The 18,443-nt window shown below is 38.7% G+C and overlaps 1 long non-coding RNA gene across 1 annotated transcript; it reads left to right on the forward strand.

Moving 5' to 3' along the window:
• The first annotated feature begins 5,491 nt into the window (after window positions 1-5,491).
• LOC309877317 lies at window positions 5,492-18,069 on the forward strand. Its single transcript, XR_014317347.1, has 3 exons — window positions 5,492-5,603; window positions 9,958-10,054; window positions 18,004-18,069. It is a non-coding gene; the product is annotated as an uncharacterized lncRNA (long non-coding RNA).
• The last annotated feature ends 374 nt before the right edge of the window (window positions 18,070-18,443 follow it).

Below are 18,443 nucleotides of genomic sequence, written 5' to 3' on the forward strand. Positions count from 1 at the left end.
AATAGCCCATGTCACCCTTTATTCTACTCGTATTTCCAATAACAAAATCAGAGCAAATTCTTCTGCCCTGTTGGTCTCTTTCAGTGTCTCTCCTTCAAAGACAGCCTTCATGGCTTGATGTGTCCGAGTTCCCTGGGACTTAGTGCACGTGAGGAGGGAGCAGGCAAGCCTGGCAGGTGGCCAGAGACCTCACGGGGTGGAAGGAAGTCTTTCCTGGAGGCCCCAGGGAGCTCTCTACAGAAATCTTGGCAGCTGCTGAGCTCAACTGAAAGTCGACTTGAGAGAAAGGATATCTATGCTCAAGGGGGAGAGGTTTGCAAGCCCACTTTATTTCTTGTTATTTTGTGTTTTCTCTGTTCCAAAACATTGATTTGTCATTTCAGGTTTTGTTTATACCCTAGCAAAACCTGGTTTTGGAGTTCAAAATTTGTTTTGACTTTTTTTTTAAAGCACATACGGTAACAAGAAGATCCGGCTTGACCCAAAACTCCACCTCGGATCTCTGGCTGGCTTAAAGGTCATACTTCCCATCACAAACAAGATGAGCTCATTCAAGGAAAAGAGGCGAAGCTGAGAAAGAGAAGTGGGCTGTCACGTTCTGCCCACGGAAGCCCTGGGTTCCTGACAGCTCACCACTAGCTTATTCAAGTAAGATTAAATAAAGCTCAATTAGTGCTTGTTATTTTTGATAGATTTAGTGCTGAAATCTCATCAACTATTATATTGGAACTTGCATTATTCATATATATTTTTTAAATCAAATACTTGTTATTGATAAAATCAAACCTCTTCCATCTCAGCAGAGCAACAGCAAAATGAAGCATGGTGCACAGAAATACCACTTGGAGAAGTGTTTCTAGCTGTTCATGTATCTTTAAAACTAATTTCTCTCCTTTATAGACTTTATAGAGAAGTATTGACTGTGCTGTACTTTTGTTATCCTGATTCTTACTGACCACATATATCACTGACATCAAACTTGCATTGCTACATGCCATTATGACAACATGGGCTAAATTGCCTAAAATAAGTTTTGTACACAATCTAAATGTTCTAATCTAACAACAACAACAACAACAAAAAATGTGTCTTTTATTTTTGTTTCTGTTTAACAAACATGACCAGTATAACTTCCTGGGAAATTAGATTTCAGTATTTTCAACTTTCCCACAGTTCAGAACAAGACAAGCATTAGCAAATTAGCACAGGACAATTTCAATATACAAATTTAATAAAGTTTAAATGCAGATTTTATCTTGTTAAAATTAACATTATCCTGTTAAATTAACAACAAATTACAGATATGTGAAATCAATAATGAATTGTTTTATGTTAATATTTTAAAGGCAGTAAAACAAAGGATACAGATGATTGACTGTACATATGCTTCCTACAGGTGACAGCTGCTAGCTGTGCACACATATCACAAGACCAGAACAGGCCACTTGAGACATGTGTCAGATCCTGCATTTCTCTGAGCTTGTAGCATGCCAGAAGTATGCAGTAGGGCTTCAAAAAAGGTCTTTTTCTGGAAAAGCCACTTCAAAAAATATTTTTTTTTCCCAGTATAATGATTCTATTTATTTGCCTCAGCAGTTCCTGTAGGTTGGAAGGTTATCCAGCTGGCTTGTGTGTCCAAGCCCTGATGGTCGTCCCCTGCATGGGAGTTGTAAGATGTTAGACATATATTGGGTGGTGCTGACAGCTGCATGGTGAGTATATGGAATATAAATACACAATGTAGTGTCAGATGCTCTGGGTTGCTCGATGGCTGGCCTGGCCCCTTGCTCTCAGCTCATACCTGTCAAAGCGAGTCTCTCTGGAGGCTTGCACTGCAAGCTGAAAACTGAGCGTGAAGCATGACTTCTGGATTCCTGTTGTACCTGTCTACACATCCTTATGTACCTTCAAGGCTGCTTTTTCCTCCTCTGCGTAACTGACAGCTCATCCAATTAGCATGGGAAGGGAAATTAGGAACCATCCAACTTCAAAACAACTCTTTGTTTCCACTTCATCCAGCATTAACCTAGCCTAACTCTGTAGGGAGCCATAATGCTTTCCTAACCACAACACTTACTTAGAGTAGCTTGCAGTGCTGGTTTAACATCTCAGATGTTCCATGTGTACTTTGAGACTTCTGTGAAACTATGTACAGGATTTCTGAGTCATTTGCTACTTGTCAGGTAAAAATTATTTTCCAGTTGTTTGCTATTTTATATTACAAGACATAAAATATTTTTGCAGGTCCCTTCCAACTGAACTACTCCAATTTCTAATGAATTCTAATTTCTAATTCCTAATTTTAAGTGTGTTATAGCGTTCTGTCTTCACTGGCTCTGGCTTCCTCAGACTGTATTCTTGCGTTCAGACTCTTCACGTTATCATTTATTTTAAAGCAGCACTGTAGGAATCTGTTTCAGGGAGTCACTGGACCATCCTGCCAGAGCAAATTGTCACCACAACGGGGGGTGAATCTGACTTGCTGAAGCCAGCACTGTTTGAAGTGGATTGGGCTTTGATTAGAAGCAGTTTGCTGAAGTTTCTGTAAATGAACCCGTGGAAGCATAGAAATTGTAAACTGTGATGTGTACATATGAACTATGGGAAAAATTGTGCATTTTCTCCCAGAATACCCATGCTATGTTAAAATACTCATAAAATACTAGTAACTGGGAATAGAAAAATTCTTCCAATGTAGAAAGTGAGATATTTCTGAAAAATAACTTACTTTGTTTTCTGGGAGAACACAAAGAAAACTGAAGAAGAGTTAGATGTTAATACTAGCAGTTGCAGTATTAATACAATGAAAATGGAAATTGTAAAAAACTGCTGTGGAGAGACTGTGTAGGATTTGTTAAGACCTTGTGATAAATGTCTCCCAGACTCAGTGGAGAGGTGCATGTTTTGCCATCTCCTTCTTCCTAGAGTAGAGACACCAGCTTTACTTGGTTTAGGTAGAAAAGTGATTCATTGTCCTTGAGTTGCATCTTGGCTGTATTAAGCACCAGAAACTTCACATTGAAAAGTATGAGAGCTAACCAGGGAGTTTACCTACCACTCTGCAGAGATGTGACTCTTCTGCCCTTTTCCTCCTCATACTGAGCCCACAGTCAGCCCATTTCAGCTCTGCACTGCATTGATACAGCAGGCTTTTCCAATTATCAGGAGTGAAGAAAAAAGGATTTCACAAACTTAGTAAAAGGATTTTTGAAATCTTTAGGACAAGGACAGGAATCCTCATTCCTCACTGTTCTGGCAGTCCTTTAACTGGTGGGAATATTGACTTGTCTCCTGTGTAAGCAATGATTTTAGGAATGGAAAGCCTGTGAAGTCGGTCTGGATTCTTGCAGGCTGCTTTCCCTTGAGCTGCTCCACAGGACTGATCACAGCAGAGACAACTGACACATAATTCAAGGAGTTCAAAGCTGAGCTAAGAAAAAGCAAGGCACTGAGAGTTCCCACATGCCATGTAATTGTCGCGTATCCCAAGAGCTGGGCAGTTTAATTGGTCTGAAGAGTGACAGAACGAGACACCGAACAACCAGCTTCTGACGGCTACAGCACCACACTCCTGGCTTACTGCCCAGACACCTGGCAGAGCCCACAGTTCCTTCTCGTTAACCCTGGAAATGCAGTCTAGTGTTGGGTCATTTGAGAGCAAAGCTTATTGTTCTGCTCCTGCTTCTAGATTCAGATGTGTCTTTCCATCCTTTGGTGGCTTCTGCTATTCCTTGGGCTTGTTGTTTGACAGTAGGCTGTAGGTTAAGGTTGTGCTTGGAAGCTTGTCTTTAAATAAGAATGTTGTATCTTCCATCCCAGGGTGGGAAAGGTTCCTGCTCCATCATAGTGAACGTGAGCACCTGCCTTAGACCAACTATGGAGGGGGGCTGAATCCTTCACTGACATAGTCCAAACTGCTCCAGGCCATTCCAGGTTGAGGAATTAAATAGCAAGGACAGCCCTCACAATAGTTATTTGTCTTCTAAAGGAGTCTTGGGAAAACTATCTATCTATTTAATTTGCTGCAAAATATTTTTTATATCTCTTGAAGCGCAATACTGAAGGTTCAAAAAGTTAAGGTAACAGAAAAAAATAAATTGTTTGTCTTCCTGGTCATGTACTGTTGGTCACAGTTTGAATTAAGACTTAATTCTGAAGGAAATTTCTGTCCTTACAGCTCCATTTCCACTAAGGCCAGACGTGTAAATTCTTAAACACCCTGTATCTTGGAAGCGTATATTGAAACAGATCAAGCTTGCAGGAGGAGAAAAGAGCAAAAGTCAAATATATGCTCTAGTTGTATATTGGAAAAACTTGACAGAGCACTGTTTAGTATCAGGTAGAGATTTCCAGAATATTATTACTACCTTAATTATGCTTCAGAGCAGAGCCATGTATACTGCTTTTTAAGGCCATAGGGAAGGTAAAAACACAATGAATCAATCGTCTCTCATCTTTTTCTTGACCAACACTTCCTAAAGAGGAAATCAGAACTTTGTATAAAAATCTGCTGTCATACAGATGAAGTAAGTACTTTAATTAGATTTTGTTGTATAATGCAGATACACTAGAATTTTTGCATACTTCTATTGTATTTTCTATTTATGCTATTTTCATGAATATTATATTTGTGTTGTTTTTTGTTTGCTTTACTGTTTTGTTTTTGTTTTTCAGTGAATCATCTGCAACTTTTATTCCTACTACTAGCAGCTTGAATTGGACTATAAAGACTCCCATTCTTGGCAGTTCTCTCTCTCTATATATAGAATATATATTTATATATGTTTTCAGTGCAAGATTTAGGTTATGTTTATAGTAAGGGGAAAATTCACCCTTATAAATTATCAGCAAAGAAGCTGTGTGGGATTCTTTTAATTATTATTATTTTTTTGCATAAGCTATCATTTCAAATAACTTGCATGTATGAGCTGAATCCATTCCCTAAATACCTTACCTCTTTTAAAATAATCTTATTTTAATAATCTTATTTTTTCTGCTTAGGTGCCCTGAGACTGGGGCAGAGATGCACAGGTTTTCAGCTCTTTGGTCTTCATTTCAAGTACTGTAAGTCTGCATAGCGAAGACAATTTTTTCTCTATTCTTTGATTTTATGGAAGTTGGGTAAATATGATCTCAGATTTCCTTTTATAAAAGCATTTCTCATAAATTGCCTGGATACAAATAAATGCTGGAGAACACGAAGAGTTTTTCTTTGAAAAGAAAAGGCAATAGATTTTTTTGTCAGTTATGAATTTTAAGCCAACATTGTGATTCAGGAGCATGTGCTGAAACAATGTTAATAGGTTGCCTGCACAATGGCACCTGAAAAAAACATACTCAAGTGGCATCTCTTGTGTCTCAAAGGTGTACATGCACATACATAGAGATCCTTCCTGGGCCAAGAACGTACATACAGCTTTAATTTTTCTAATATCCTCTGAAAGAATGAAATAAGCTGCTACCCTGGTGATCGGACTCATGTGAAACCACATTTATTTATTTATTTTTATTTTTGATAAATCAGGACAGCAGGACAGAGAAGAGAAAAATTCAGTTTTCTTCACTGTGAATCCATCTCTAAAGGCTATTAGCACCCGAGGAAGGTGAGTGAAACTCTTTACAATGTGCTGCCATTAACAGCTACTTTATTGCCATATCTATGTAATGCAAGAAGCACTACTGAGGCTAGAAATGCAGATTCTTTTCCCTTGTGATTCCCAGTCAGTAAAAGAAAGCCCAAAACTGCAGCTCAGTTTTGGCTTCCTACTATGAGAGATAGGGCAAAAAAAAATTCCAGTCAAGATATTTTAATGTGCCCTCAAAGATGCCAGTATCACTGAAAAAGAGAGAACTAAATAAGGCCAAATTACTTTTTTTTTTTTTTTTTTTCTTCCAATGAGGCCTTTTAAGAGACACTTGAAGAAATGGACTTAAGGAGTCTAATTCTTTGACAATGCGCCTCTAGAAGTGGAAGGTGCCTCTTGAAACTTGTCAAATTTTAAAAATTAGTCTTATCATTAAAAATATCCCAGAAGATCATGCCTAGAATAACAATCAGAAGAGACTGATTGATTAGTGCTATAGCCACTATAGTGTAGTAGGAAAAGCTGCAAGGATTTTGTTCAGGACAACTTTCATACCCTGATAGAAACCAACCTCCTGCTTCATCTTTCTGATTTTTAGTATTCAGTGGTTGTGGGCCATATTCTGCTCTTAGCTGTTAGCTGTTGCAGAAAAAAAAAAAAAAAAAAAAAAAAAGAGTCACCAAACCAAGCACAGAATGAACTGAAGAAAGACGATTTGCTCTGGATCCTCTGTGTGTGAAGCTGACTCTTCGTATACTGTATTTCAAGGCATTTTTGCTAGGTATTTTTTTGGAGAGAGGTCATTTCTGGCATGTTATGCGTGCATGTGTACATGTGCAAAACACAGCTGCATTTACAGACAGCATCATTAAAACAGCAAATCAAACATTTTGTAATTGGGCCACTCCAGGTTTATTCTCCAAGCTGCGTGCCTGGAAAGGCCTCGATATCACGAATTTCTATACTAATTGTACTAGGGGCTTTGCTAAATTCTCCAAATCCAGTCACTGTTATAGTGAGCCTGGCCCTTTGGGGCCTAAGCATCAAAAGCTCATTATAATCCAGCAGCCCCACAGATGTCCGTAGCAGTGGACCTTGAAATATGTCCCCAGTTAACAGCTCCCACCTTGAGAATCCCAGGAGCTCCTCTCCTCCTTCCCGCAATAGGCTTTGTATGCTTTTATTAATTTATGCTCTCTGGAAATATACTGGGGCAAGATCTTTAGCTTGTGGGCCCCTAGCTCCATCACTGTGTGTTTACAAGGCGAGAACACTTGTCTGCGGCCTATTTTTGAGCCATCAATCATGTCAGCATGGGGATATCATGGTTTTAGGCTGTGTCTGTGCAGAGTTGTGGCACTGCTTGGACAGGCACAAAGGCTCTTTCTTCTTTGTGCAGCTGTGCTGTTTTACAGCTGTCCCCAGCCCTGGCAACCAAACCTCCAGGAGGGAGGAAGCTCCATGCCCAGGCATCAGCCTCTGTTCAAAAGTTTCAAAGCAAATGCTTCGTGACTCTTCAAACCAACACCTCTGCAGTGTTAGAATTACTGTCTCAATCTGATTATGACCTGGTGCCAATGCCTCAAATTTTAGTGGGAATTACTATATAGGGCAGACTACCATTAACAAAGTATTAAGTAGAGAATTGAAGAGGCCTCATAAAGCACCTCAGGATGTTCAATGGAGAGTTTGCCTCCAAACACCCTCTCACAGAGTATATCAAATCTTCTCTCGGTCTGTGGGGGAATGACACTTTATTATACTTTACTCTCCATGTAAAATTGTGCTCATTTCATCATCTACAATTTAGGAGAATCTTGCAACCATTAGAACAGTGTCTGAATATGGTGGAAGTTATTTACAGGTTTTGGTGTGGGATTATATCTTTAGGATCAAAAGTTCTTTATGTGCCTCTCTTAATTTAAGCAGGGCCAAATTTCTAGTCCTTTTTAACTGCTTGTCATCTGCAAGGCTACCCCAAAGGTGGTCCAAATTAAAACCAACCAAACCAACCAAGCCAAACAAAAAACAACCATCAAACTTTTCTTGTAAGAATCTGGGGGATACTTAAGGTATTAGGCAACACTTGCAGTGTCACCATTTTGTATATACATGTATCATAGGAAGGTGGCTTGAAGTCATTTACTGGTAAACTCCAGCACTTGCACCTAAACAGGTTCAGAAAGATAATAAAAAAGCACATATACTAGTGTAACAACTGCAATAGGAAATATGTAGTGAGTTAGGTTTACAACCACTCTGAATACCTGAACCCAGACACCTGACATGGCATTTTATAGTGAATTGGAGCTTGGCACATTGCAGAGACAGTCATTTTAGGAGGGGCAAAGTTCAAGTATTGGCTGATATTAAAAACCTGTGTCTAAGGTGCTTGTGGGACAACTACAGGAAATGGTTTGTAACGGTCTGACTACCTTTGAAGTGGAATTGTACTTAACTAGCTGGAAAAAAATAAGAAAGGAAAAGAAAAAAAGAAAAGAAAACCCAAAAGAAAATTTAGAAAATAACAATAATTAAGGCAGCCTGACATCTGTTGTCATTCATGTGGGAAAACTGTCTGATTGAAACTTGGTCTTTGGAGACTTACGGAAACCTGCTATTGAAGTTACTGTGCAGATTAAATTTTTATCTATTGTCCTTATTAATGATACACAACTGCCACTGCCACACTGTATAATGAAAAAAAAAAGTCTTAGCCAAGTGAAAAGAAATTAAATTGACCCATTCTATACTTTTGGTCATTCTATCATTAAATATTTAGCAGTTTGGTTCAGTGTCATATTAGTCTGTGGAGTCATAATGATAGTTCTGAGATGTTCTTTAGTGTCCTACAGTTCCAAGCCTTAATGACTTAAGTAGTTTAGAATGTAAATGAGCTATTGTTAAAATTTGAATGTGTTGTTGATATTATGAAGGAAAGGAATTCAAAACAGTCCAAAACTGGTTATTACTTCTATTTAGATCCATTGTTAGTACTAGTAAATCCTACAAATAGCTAAACAGCTAAACAGCCTCTTAGAGGTTTGTTCTTCTTTACCTAATTTGTAAATCTTCTCCTAATTAAGCAAGGTAATGCACGCATACCTTTCCTTTCCTTGAACGTTAACCAAAAACCAGCACAAAGCCTTGTAATAGATAATTCTGGTTTGCAACATATCATTTTGTGACATTTGGTTAGAAAAGAGAAGGAAAGCAAGGTTTGCTAGAGAACAAGGAAGGCTCTTCTAACAGCATGGAGTTATTTGCCTTTTAAAAGTGTCTTTTGTCAGCACATTGTAGTTCTTTTAGGCTGATGTTCTTCAGAGTCCACCATTTACATGCAGGTTAACATGAAGTAACTACTGCAGTATCGAGATACCAGCAAAACAGCATGGTAGACTTGTGTCCCCTGCGTAGTCAGAGCTGATGCATGTTGGTCATCTACTGGTGACCAGTACAAGCATCTCAAACTATGTCTACTTTCTATTGCTAGCATAAAACCACGATTGTGTGTACCTAGGCTATTCAAAACCCATGATTGTGTGTACCTGGGCTATTCAGTTCTAGTCTGTTCTATTTGACCTTCTGTAGGCCAGAGCATTGGCCCCTGTTGATCAAGGCATTGCACCACCTATAGTCTTTGGAAATGATCTGGGTTGAAAATGGGAGGTTATAGGGCAATATTATTAAAACAGATTTGGCTTTGACAATGAACTGCATTTGGGTCTGCTATAAAGGTATAAGATCAAATACTGGGGTATCCGCACTTAGACCATTCATAAATTTAGACCACCAGTTCAAGATTTTTCTTAGCAATGCTAATGCTGCCTCCTTGAAGCTGAAGACTTTCACAGCCTGCTGTTATCAATATTGTTACCTAAAACCCAGTCCGACTCAAAGCCACAGTTTTCTTTATGTCTTAAAACACATATCAGTTATTTCAACATATGGAATTCAGTAAAGATGGAGTAAAGCATTGAGATTTTCAACAGCCACCTGATTTTGGAGGCAGCAGCAGAGAAAGCTGTATAATCAATTCAAATTCACACACTTTTGCAAAAAACAACTATGTTTTTCCTCATTTTCTTCCTCCCCAAAGGTGATTCATATTTCTTAAAATCCATTTTCTTTTTAGATAAAAAAAAGGGTTGTGTTCAAGGTATTAGCAATAAAAATCTCATCAGGCACAATATTTTGAAGGCTCACTGAACAGTTTACTTAGGACTATACTGAGAATTTGAAAGAAAATAGCTTCATGTTTGTAATAGGTGTGTGGGGTGTTCTCTAGACTGAAATAAAGAGACCACACTTCTCTAACAATGTATCAATGCATATCATCATAACCTTTAGCACTATCTTTTTCTCCCCACAGGTTATCACTTATGCACCTGAAAAATATAACTGGAGTTGAAAACCTCAATTTAGAGCCCTACTGCACATCACTGGCCTATGGACCTTGCATTTAAATGGTTTGAACACAGCTTTTTGTTCCAGTTCCTTATTTCAAAGACTGTTTTTGTTTGTTTGGTTGGTTGTTTTTTTGCTTATATCTATATCTATCAATCTATCTATATACATATATATATATATATATAAAAGGCTTGTTTTCAGATAGTGAAAATGTTTGTCATACCTATTCTAGGATATGTTATGATTAAGGATGAATCAAGACCAGTAAACCAAAATGGATACAGAAGCTGCACAAATCTCTTAAAGCTATTACCTACTACAGATGGGACAAGTTTGCAGCTATAGAAGACTGGCTTTATGCTAGTTAATTGATTGCATGTGATAAGGCACCAGGGCAATATTAATGCATCTGCTTAAGTAGAAAGGTGTAAATCCAGGAGTGCTCATGAGGCTAAGACATTTGTGACTTTCTATCTACTCCACATTTATGAGGTCAGAACAGGCATAGGAATATCTTGCAGCCAGCAGTATTTTAATTAAGGTTCATGATCAGTAAATGTATAATATCAAGAAATAATAGTAAGATTTCTATCAAATATGAAATTAAGTATATGTGGAAAAGAAGCTGATCAGTTCCTATCAAAATATGAAGGAAAAACAGGTGGGCATATTCACAGCCACTAACTGTCTTTGGGATGCTGCTCTCCAGTCTTGAAATGACACTTAAGGGCAATTCAGCCATCTAAATTAGACACCCAACTTTGAGCCACTGGTGAGAGAAGTTCATGAATGAAGCTTTAACATTTATTTAGATTTTGTGAATATTCTGCACCTTAGACATCTTCAAGAGGTCTGTAAATTCAGGTATCCCATGTCCATATAAGACAGTGATTTTTCTGAAATCATGTTTTCTGGAATTAGGTTTCCCTAGCCTTTAAAGTGCATTCAGACCTAACTGAGGGAGAACATACAATGAGTCCATTTTACAACAAACCAGGTTCCCGGTACAGTTTGAGTACACTGGTGTTAGGAAGGCAGGAGTCACGTAAAGAGAGCTACTAAAGGAAAAATATTTTTTAAAAAATCAAAAAGAACATTTTAATAAAATGAACATTAATGACTAATATGGAAAAGACTGATCTTAGATGGTTTGATTTAAAATTTTGAACAGATGGAGGTCTCTTCTTCAGCTCTCTGGTAATATCTTTTCATATGGATTAGCAGAGCAATTTGTTTAGCTATGCTGTGAGTTTGCAAAAAAGGCCTTTGAGCTGCAATCTTGGCTTCATTAATATCAATGGATTGTGTGACAACCACAGTTTTTCTTATGTAGCTGTGGACATCCTAAAAGGAATCCCAAAGAGAAGGCTCATTTGTTTGGGACTGCAGAAATGGATGCTGTCAAAGTAAGGGAAAACGTGGAAATAAAAAAAGAAAATAAGTAAGGAACCTGATGGTTATTCTTAATTTTCAAAGAATAAATGTATCATAAAACAACATTCCTCGTTTTAGGTACTGCACCTATTGCACAAATGTAACACAAATATTGCAGTTGCTTTATGGCAGTCATCAATACATACATTCAAAAAAAAAAAAAAAAAAAAAAAGAAAGAGAGAAAGAAAAAAGAAAAAAAAAAAGAGTTTGAGTTGTCCACAGTATATGGAATTAAGCCCATTTCAGCATTAAGAATTCATAAATGTCCTTCAGCTAGGGAAGGTAGTAAGTCTGTCTAAAGTATAAAAGCACTTACAGTTTTTCAGAACTTTAATCTGGAAATGTGCAATGTGATATAAATCAATTCAAAATGACTGGAGTGTGTCAATTTTTGTGGAAGATAATATTCCAACTGACGCTTCTGAATCAAACTTAAGAGATACATATAAAAAGCAGCACTTCAGTCCTGAAACAGACCAAAAGATTCAGACTGACAGTCATGAAATTAAGCCCTCTGAAAGGGGAAAATTGCAAATGGCAGTGATCAGTCATTCTACATAAGCAGCCAGGGCATATTCATCACTTGATATTACCAAGAGTTTCTCATAAGTGCTGCCTCCCCTTCAAATCAGGTCAGAAGCAATAAAGAGAGGGGTCTGCTCTTCTTCTTCCATCTAGGAGTCTTGTGACAGTGCACAGAGACTTGTAACAATGGAAGGAAGGAGCTTTACATCCCTTGTCTCATTTTTGTCTGCCTGTTGGTTATAGCCATGTCTTGGTGTGATTTATTGCCTTTCTGTCCTCAGGTAGCTGCGAGGGGTTTGCTGGTGGCTGGTGGATGTGCATTTGTCTTCTCCCTGTAGCCAATGGGGAAGGGTTAGATGCCTCCATGTATTGAAATAGGAGCCAGGGAAGTCAAACCTGAGATGGTTATCTTTGGGACCCTTGCCAAATACTTTCTATACGTATATTCTATTCTATATAGTCTCCACATCTATAAAAAGTATATAATACATACCCTGTTCACCTTCCTTCTTGGGAGATGTTGGGAATAAGGAACCCACGGCTGTAAAAGTACTATCCTGTACAAAATATGTTTGTCCACGGGGCTGAAACACACACACAAAATGTCAGAGAAACATTTGAGAAAAGTAAGCAGGGCATGGCAGTGTGTTTTTGTTCTTTCTTTACGTGTGTTTGGATTGAAACCAAACTCCTATTTAGGTAATACAATGTTAAAAAAGCTTATAAAACTGTCAAATATGTACCATAATTCCTTTATAAAGAGCTGTTCTTAGTCTTTCCTCAAATCATTGTATTTACCTGAAACCTGTTTCCCATGCTTGGTTGCTCTTCGTAGGCTGATCCCAACTCCTGTTATTGTTTTTATCCTACCTGTACTTGTAATCTTTTAATTAAAAGATTAGATTTGCCAATGAGTAAGAATTCATGACAACAGATATTTTCCCAGGTAATTCAACCAGGGACTATTTCCTTCCAGCTTCCTTTTATTTTTTGTAGGTGAAAAATAACATTTTTAATTTCACAAGTGGTCAGAGTTTAAAAGAGGAGCAGGGTGGGCACCTGAGAATGGAAACCACCATAATAACCCTGCCCAGTCGTTAGGGTAAAAGAGAATTCAGCCCAAAGTTTTCTGGGGCTATTTGGGAAGAAGATGAAATAAAACTCTATACGAAGCACAAAATATCACATAGAAAATATTCTATGTGCAAATTTTCAGCCTTGAGCAACTAGGCAATAAGATTGTCCAAAGAAAAACTTCAGCAGGCGAACATTTGGATAACTTTACTGATAACTCCTCTTCTCATCATAACTCTGTGGTTCTTTCCTCATTTAAACCTTTAAAAGTCAGAAGCTGTCTCTGAATTCGGAACTTTTATCACAAAGGACTAACGACAGAAATGTCAGGTCATGTATGTCTAGTGAAGTGTTAGCTCTCCAACCCCGACATACACTGAAGTGGTGGCTTTAAAATAAAAATTTCCAAAACAGACACTAAATATATTGACAACTGATTGGGCTTCATCAACTGTTATATCAGTTTAAAGCTGGTACAGCTCTGTTGTATCACCTCTGTCAAACCAGGGTAGCAGAGCAGGAGTCCTTTCACCAGGGACTGACCAACAGATGAACCGGTGAGTATATTTTATATCTACCTTAGAAATGTAGCTATTCAGGTGGCAATTGTATTCCCATTAAAAAGTCCATTGCTATACGATTCTGAAATAAATACATTTTCACTAATTGCAACCCTCAATCTCTTTCTTTTATTTCTATCCTCTTTTCCTTAGTGACATTTTTTCTTGTCAGGGAAAGGTCGCGACATTTCAAGGTGTTCACTTCCCGAAGCATGACTCCTTGGAGTAATGAGATTCAGCTGATCTGTCAGTAAAAATCTGCCACCAGGGAAGACAAGCGCAGCAAAAGCAGAGCTCAGAAGCATCCACCCGTGGTCACTGTGATGGCCGATGATGTTGGTGATGATGTTGATGGCCGCCCATGATCTCGGTGTTGTTACTGGGTTGTCCGGAAAGGACACGAGATACATGATTCTGTGTCACTGAGATTTGTTATTATCTTAACCTCTGTTTTCAAGCATCCTGCTAATTTACATACTGATTCAAACTCAGACTAACTTTGTGTTGTTTTAACCTTAAACAAGGTTGTGTCAAAATTCACCGTAGAGATTTTTGGTTCCTTGGAGAGTATAATTAGACTTCAGACCATGAGAGTCAGCTTGATCTTTCCTGACTGAAATTTGTAGGCCTTTTTATAGGTGGAGCAAGATGTGAGCTCTCACCTTCTTAACCCCCACAGAGCCTGCCAGCCAGCAACATCAGCCGAACAATCCTTGTCAGAATTTTCTTTGGCTCTTGGAGGGAGAAAAGATGCAATTTGACCACATACATACTGTATTCGTCTGGCCTACTATATAGTATTACGAAGTATTATATAGCCAGCTTCTCTTTTAGCTGCTGTTGTGCTTTAGGCTGATGGTTTTTCTTTTGAAAAGTTCCCTTCATTTTATAGCCCATTTAAAAATAACCAATATATATTAAGTATATAAATTAATATAAAAATTGATTAAGTATTATATGGCGTGATTATTAAATTAGACTCTTAATATATGCTAATAATATATCAATGTGATTATATGTTAAATAATTAATGTTTATTAATGCATATTACATACAATACATAGTTTAAGCATGCAGTTTGAATTAATTTGTTAATTTGTGACAGAACTCTCAGCTTCATAGTTTGCTTGGTCTTTCTGACACGCTTGCTTTCTGAGTCTTCATTTCTAATATTTAGCAGAAGACACAAATGATAACTTTTTACTTATGTCACCAATAAAACTGTTGTGTTTTTTTTTTGTTTTATTTACATATATTATATGTGTGCTTGAGGAGCTCTTTCAGTGGAGAAGGCAGCAATATAAAATCCGAAGTTAAAGAATTTAGGAAGGAAAATCTCATTACTGTAAGATGAATTGATCTTTCCCTGGAGGATATGACACCTTATGCTCTTCCCAACAGCTAAAGCTTTTTTGTCCTAAGCTTCCAAGAACATTTAAAAGAAAAAGAGAAAAGCATGCTTTTCTCCTGGTTGTGATTTTTGCGCTTTTTACCTACTAGGATATGATCACCCACTTTATTCTGCTTTGTTCTCAGGCTTTGGCAGCCAGCAGGTCTGTTACGTGGGCTCCTCAGCCCCCAGCCCACCAGGATGCTGGGCTGTAAGGCACAGGGTGTCCCTCACATCAGTGAGCAACACGAAAGCTTATGAGGGAATGAAGCTGACAAAAATGCTGGTGTAATGGCAAATGTCCTGACAGCAGTTTCCAGTATCTCTTCCACTTTGCAACAGTGATTTCCCAGTGACAGAATAGTGCTCTGCATAACCCAAGCAGAAAGAGGGGCAGCTAAAGCACAGGATGCTGTTGGGTGCACACCCCAGCAGCCAGATGTGCTTGGTGGGAGCTGGTCATGCCCCTGAGAAGTGATGCTGGAGTCTGACCTTGGCAAGTGTCCTGGTTTCAGTTAGAACAGAATTAATTTTCTTCCTAGTAGCTGGTGGAATGCTGTGTTTTGGCTTAGGATGAGAAGAGTGCTGATAACACCCCGATGTTTTAATTGTTGCAGAGCAGTGCTTATACCAAGCCAAGGACACCTCAGACTTTTGCTCTGTCCTGCCAACAGGCAGGCTGGGGGTACAGTAAGAGCTGGGAGGGGACAGACCCAGGACAGGTGACCCGAACTAGCCAAAGGGGTATTCCATACCATCTGACGTCATGCTAAACAATATATAGGGGTGGCTAGCCGGGGGGAGGGGGCCGGACTGCTCGGGGTTAAGCTGGGCATCGGTCAGCGGGTGGTGAGCAATTGCATTGTGCATCACTTGTTTGTACATATTATTAGTAGTAGTACTATTATCATCATTGTATTATTATTATTATTATTATTATTATTATTATTTTCCTGTCTTATTAAACTGTCTTTATCTCAACTCACGAGCTTCACTTTCCATTTCTCTCCCCCGTCCCAGAGAGGGAGGGGGGAGGGTGAGCGAACGGCTGCGTGGTGTTTAGCTGCCAGCCGGGTTAAACCATGACAGTCTTTTTGGCGCCCAACGTGGGGCTCGAAAGGTTGAGATAACGGCAGATCTGACCAGAGTGTGTTAAACTAAAATTGGTATAAGTATTAGACCTGCTTAATAGTCACTTGTCATAATGCTGATTGCTTTAATCTCAACTGTGCTGCGCCTGTTTTCCAAATTGAGTATTATAGCACGTTATTTTCCGTATGTGCTCTCTGTCATGTTGTTTATCCTCTCCGGGCCCTGGTTTCAGACCATTATGGTACTGTGTGTTGTATCAGTGGCTTATGAGATGATGAAATATCTGGCCATGACTCTAACCTGGTATTTGTACTCAGTAACATCTTCGATTCTATACTTTGGAAACTGTATTTTGGAAACTATTAGCAATTGTATCTGTTGCCTTTTTTCATTAGGGAGTCAATCTGTGGAGGGGAAAGGGGAAGATAAGGGGAAGATAATTTTTCTTACTTGATCACTCTCCCTTCCTCCTTCACCACCCTCTTATCCTCCGAGTTTATTACAATAGCTCTCCAAGATATTGAATATCCTTGGGATACTCAGACCAGCATAGTCCTGTTGTTCTGCCTCCTGAATGCACTTCAGGTTCTGCTTAAAGTTAAACAACTACTTAGGAAGCTCATCCGGAGATCTGCCCGGAGGCAGTATAGTTGTGGGTGGCAGGGAGTATGGGAGGATATGGGCAGGCATCTAGACCAGTTGGCACCCCCAGTGTTTTGGAAATTTAGCTGCCAGCCGGGTTAAACCACGACAGCAAGTCAGTCTGAGCCTGGCAAACTGACGGAGCTGACTGAGTGAGCAGGAGCCTGATGCACTTTACCACTCATGTCTGCCCAAATGGAGGCTGTCTGGTGCTACTTGTTTCCCTGTGACGCAGGGAAACAGCAACCTGGAGGTCTAAAAGAAAGGATGGTGCGCTCCTGACACACAGCATGACTCCTGCAGGCACGTGGGAGTTCTCTACCAGAAATTAAATTCACTTTATTTCATCTGATGTAAAGGACAAGAAAAGAAATAAATATAAACGTTTCCTACTGTTTTTACAAAATTTATTTCAACTGGCTAGGCTTCTGTTAAACTTATTGAGTTGACAAAAAATAGTGGAAGGTATGAGAGTGCTGAAGGATTTCTTTTCGTGTGCCTATGTATCACATAGCCATATATACAGGTATATTACGTTCACATGAAGGAAAGTAGTAAGCCTGTTTTTTCCACTTCCACTCTCAGTTGTTCATCCAAAATGTCTCTAGAAGTCTGAAAATAAAATTTCCCTCCTAATGATTTTGTTTTTTCCATCTGCCTACTACTGATTTTGCTTCATTTTGTTTTGGCCAGGTATGAGGTTAACAGTACCTGCTTTTCCTTGATTTCCTTAGTACTGTGTCAAAGAATATTTGTTTCTGTACCAGAAAAATCAGTTTTGCCATGGCTTTAGTAACAGCAATATTAATCATTATTCCACATCCAGGCAACAGTGTTCAGTGTAAATATGTTCCACTAAAACTTCACTTATTAAAAAGTAATGATCTCAATAGGAAAATACTTTCTTAAAAAGAAAGCTAGTTATCTAACTATATGTTCCTGTAAAAATATACTTCCATGCTCCTAAATCAACTTGTGCTGTGAAATCTTCTAGGCAAGAACTGATTTTTCAAAACTTTTAAAAACTGTATGAAAACCTCTGCATTTGTATTCTTTTCATAGCCCTTACCTCCATACTAAGAGTAACAAATAACGATCCTGACAACTGCAGGGCTGCCACTCAAGATGCAGAGTGCACCAGCAGTGCAGAGGGTTTAGGTTTATTTGCTGTTGCAGGGAGAACTACCACTCGTAGTCGTAGTTGGAAAAGTCTTTATTTTTCTGTATTTGTAAACACTTCTGCATGCTAAGTAGCATTTTTCATAAGAAAGTCGCCTCCTGTTTTTCCAGGAGGCCCCTGTGTGACCCACCAGATGCTATGAGTAGATGAGCTCTTAAGGAGGAAAACAGGCTGTGGTTGCTGTAGCTTACGTTGGGACAGTTTGCTTGGAGGATTCATTCCTACTACTCATATGCTGTAAGTAGTTACGTATATAGCTGTGTGAATATTCATGCAGGTGCCAAATGTCAGGTAATTACACAGGGAAAATGTCGCTTTTGTCATCCAAGACATAAGAACTTCCATACAGAGTCAGTCCAGCAGCTCTGCTAGTTCAGCATTCATAGTTTTTGGATGCTTTTGAGTAGAGCCAGAAATAAGGCTACAGCTTTGCAGTGTCAAAGAGCTTGCGACATCTTGAGTTGGTTGGGTTCTTCATTTTCCTCGGATGAAAAGAGGAATGAATTGATTTAAAGTTGTTTCTTACTGCATCTTCCCAATCTGTGCCATG

Source organism: Aythya marila (assembly GCF_965140915.1).
Source record: "Aythya marila genome assembly, chromosome: 4".
Lineage (NCBI taxonomy): Eukaryota > Metazoa > Chordata > Aves > Anseriformes > Anatidae > Aythya > Aythya marila.